Raw genomic sequence first — 4,386 nt, forward strand, 5'->3', positions numbered from 1 at the left:
AGGAGCAGCCACTTTTCACTGGAACAGGCTGTATCTTTGAAACTACCAGATAGAGATAGTCTTTATTTCTCTTTCTAGTGGCACCCAGAGATTGAGGATCTAACCGGAAGCGCTAAGCTGAATATGGGGGAAATGGTCCATTACCCCCTTTAAGTCCTGGAGCCCCCAAAATTAAGCTTTAGGTTCTTCTGTTTCCTTTGTCTCTTTCAGTTCTAGGTGTAGTCAATGGAATCCCTGGACCTGGGAGTTCAAGCTTGGAGTCAGGATTCCAGGTCAGATGCTTTTCCTGGCCCAACAGGGAAGCCCTGAAAGTCAGGGTTCTAGGATGAGAGTTCGCAGAAGTTTTGGACTTAGAACTTGAAGTGACTGTGTTATAGGGGAAACCAAGTTAAGCTATGAATTTAATCCTCCTCCCCAGAGATTAAAGAAGTAAAGTGGGGATTATGCCCTCTAGGTGTTTCTGGAGGTGTTCTATGTTTGTTCTTGCTATACCTTTGAAGTAAATATTCCTTTGTAGAAGTTACTCTGCAGTTAGATGGAACTAGGGTACAAGAGATCCATAAAATTGAGAGAATACAGTCATTTGAGGCTTGAACCAATGACAGAGACTAGACACCTAATCTTCTTAGGGTCCCAGAGAAATCTAGGGGAATTATTACCTACCTGGATGAAATGTAATGTACCTGGCTTTCAGGCAGTGGGGCCCAGAGTAGTGAACATTTCATAAGTATGGGTTTTCACTCTGTTGCAAGACCCTAAACAAGATCCTGGAGGAGATTTTTTAACATGCTTTCACTGCCTTCAAGATTGTCATCTCGTTGGCTAGATAAGATATAGACCTCACTGCTTCAAGGATCTGAGATGTTGTCAAGGTAGGTCCTCCAGCATGGAGCACAACCATCCCTGGGTGCCTTTGTAGGTTACAGGGGGCTGAAAATATCATCACTCTGTGGACCATCTGGTGGTAGCGTCTGTTAAATTATCCAGCCTGGTCTTTTGATGGCTCCTATGTGGTCCATTTCCACATCCAAAGTGAAAGGCCTTCCAGCTTGGTATGGCCTCATAGAACTTGGGGTTCATTGGCATAACCACTGAAAATCCAGGATCACTTGATCTCAGAAAAAATGGAGGTGATATAAAGGGCAATAGAAAGAGGCAGGGGGATTATGGATAGACTATGGCAAATCACCCACAGTGACCTCCCTGCAGGGGATTTAAAAGATATCATCAAGAACATACGTGACTAGAATTAGAACTGGAGATGGGCCAGTCATGTAGCCAAAGTAAAGGAAGACAGATTGGGAGACTGTGTATTGTTCTGGAAAAAATTAAATATTTAAAGAACTAGAACAGTAATTCCCAACCTTTTCAGTTATTGCATCCCCTTTTATAAATAATAGCTGGTGGGGCAGTACTGGCCCTGGACTCAGGAAGACCTAAGTTTAAATCTGGCCTCAGATACTTACTAGCTGTATGACCTTGGACAAGTCACTTAACTTTATATAGCACTTTATATATAGTATATATATAGTACTTTATAGCATTTATATAGCACTTCAATGTTTGCAAAGCATGGTACATTTGATCCTCATAACAATGCTGTGAGATAGGAACTATTTTTATCTCCATTTTGCAGATGGAGGAAGCTGGGACACAGAGAAATTAAGTGACTTGCCTGAGGTCACACAGCTAGTAAGTGTCAAAGGCTGGATTTGAACTCAGTTTTTCCTGACTCCTGGCCCAATGCTCTGTCCTCCACAATAATCGGCTGCCTTTTATACATGTGAAGAAACTTCCTGAACCTCCATGTAATCATAGTTGTACAATTAATTTGCATTGATTGAGAAAGTAGGGAATAACAAAATGCTATTATCAATTTAGTTGCACTTTTAAATTAGATCATATTTTAACTAAAGATTGTGTCCACTTTAAAATAAACTTTACCCTTTGGTCTATTGTATATACCAAAAATATAAGAAAATAAAAGTGAGTCAGACATGAATGAATGGGAAAAAACATTCTATTTAGCACTTACTATATGCAAAGCACTATACCAAACCTGAGGATAAAAATAGAAGAGCAAGGCAGTCTTGGCTCTCAAGGACCCCACATCCTAATGAGGGAGGCAACACAGTTAGGGGGTTTCAGCTCCAAGGCAGTTCCAAAGGTCCATGGTCCTCAGAGTCTAGCAGCAAAGCAGATTCTAAGGCATCTTCTTTAATGTATCATCCACCGATAAAATCATGTTTCTGATGTGAGCTATTTGACGGTGCCAAAGACCTTGATGGAGAGAGGTTTCTTTTCATGCTATCATCTACATGCAGTCCTTTGAGCTTTTCATCTCATATTCAGGCTTCCCCTCCAGAAAATTTGCCCCCAATTCAAGGTGCTCTGTGAGTCATGATGTACTTATAACCATGGCTCATGATGTCCAGTCAGTATGTTTTCTTTTTCCTGTCAATCAGGCAACATGTTGGTTTAAAACAAAAGATGTTAAATGGTACATACAATTACAGAAGAAGGTTCTTTCTATGTGCAAATACTCTGCACTCTCACACAGGTTACCATGCTATCAGTAGAGATAACACACATGAAAAGAACATGTGAGACCAGGAAACATGCATATAGTATACACACGTAAACACAGAAAACATGTGGCGTAGGTATTATCCTTGGAAGACACATATGTAGGGAATACATGTGGCAAGTGTACATGTGTGAGAAACCATGTGATCAATACATATATCTGGAGGGGACACATATGATCTCCATTGCTGTTGGTCTGTAAATATCTTCAGGAGTCGTCATCATGCTATGCTAGGAGTGTTATATCTATGCTGGGTGCATCTTTTCTGTGCTAATAGCTGTTTTCTACTTTCTACTGTTTGCCTCATGGCCTTATGGTCTCTGAGCTTCTATCTGTTACCACCTGTGAGCTTCATCTCTTTGGAACTACTTGCTAGCCATCTCAGCTTCCTTCTATTAAGACATAGTGATCAGAAAACCTCTACCTGTTAAGATCAGGCAAGAAAAGCAAAGCAGAAAATTCTTCTGTGATGAGATTTCTCTGAAGCTATTAGCCAGGATAGCTCCTAGATAGGCTGTTGCTGGATTTGTATTCACAGTCTTTACAACTTGGTAGGACCTACAGAGCTTTCTTTTTTTCTTCATCGTAAAGGCTTTCAGGAAACCAGGGTCATCAATACAGCAGCATGAGACATTGGAAGAAGTCTTGAATGGGCATTCTTAAGTGTCTACTCTATCCGCTGCTCTGGCCAGTGGAGCACTTCTCAACCAACCCATCCTAGCCTTCTGATCCTGTAGGGTTCTTTTCCATATTTGTTGATCAGCCTTCCATAGATAGATCTATTTATTCTGTTGTTGGAGGCCTTCCTGTAGGTCCTTTAACAGTCTATAGGCACCAGGGCAGTTCTCAGACTATCCATTTGTTAATCCCTTGTTCACACTTCATGATTAAACCACTGCCTTTCTTGATCATACATGCCTCCTCTCTCCTAACTTAGAAAGAGGTTTAGATTTGGAGTCAGTAGACTTGAGTTCAAATCCCATCACAGATATTTATGATCTGTATGACCTTGGGCAAGTCATGTAACCTGCCCAGGCCTCAGTTCCCTCATCTGTGAAATGAGGAGGTTGAACTAGATGGCCTCTGACGTTTCACATCGCTAATCACCTGATGGCCCTTTCCAACTTAATGAATCGTAGACATTTCAAACTCAACATGTTGAAAACAGATCTCATTTTCTTTCCTCCCTCCAACACTTCCCTTTTCCAAACTTCTTTGTATCTATTGAGGGCACCATCATCCTTCCAGACATCCTTCCTTGACTCCCCAGGACTGTTCTCAACTCTCATTCACCCCTAGAATCCTAATAAAATGCCAAATATCATTGATTTTCCTTCCACAAAATACCTTCTTTCTTTCTCCTCACATAACCACGACCCTAGATCAGGCCCTTGTCACCTTGAACACTGGACTACTGCGCTGGCCTCGTAATGGATTCACCTGACTCCATTCTCCTCCTCACTGATTCTTCATCCTCACTGCTGCCAAAATGATTTTTCTAAAGCAATGGTCTGATCACGTTATACAGATCCACCCAAGAAGCTCTGGTGACTCCCCCTTAGATCTGGGAAAGTCTTTCCCACTCTGGCTCAAACTGACTCCTCCTTATTACTCATTAGTCTCCTTCATGCACTGTGGGTTCTATCTAAACTGACCTGTTGGCTGTTCCTTCTACATAACAAGTCATCTCTTGTCTCCATGGGATTGTCCTGTCTGTCCTTCTCACCTGAAATGTATTCCCTCCCCACTTCTGCCTTTTGGGGTCCCTAACCTCCTTCAAAACTCTCCTCAATTGCCTT

The sequence above is a fragment of the Trichosurus vulpecula genome, chromosome 6 (genome assembly GCF_011100635.1).
Source record: "Trichosurus vulpecula isolate mTriVul1 chromosome 6, mTriVul1.pri, whole genome shotgun sequence".
Taxonomy (NCBI): Eukaryota; Metazoa; Chordata; class Mammalia; order Diprotodontia; family Phalangeridae; genus Trichosurus; species Trichosurus vulpecula.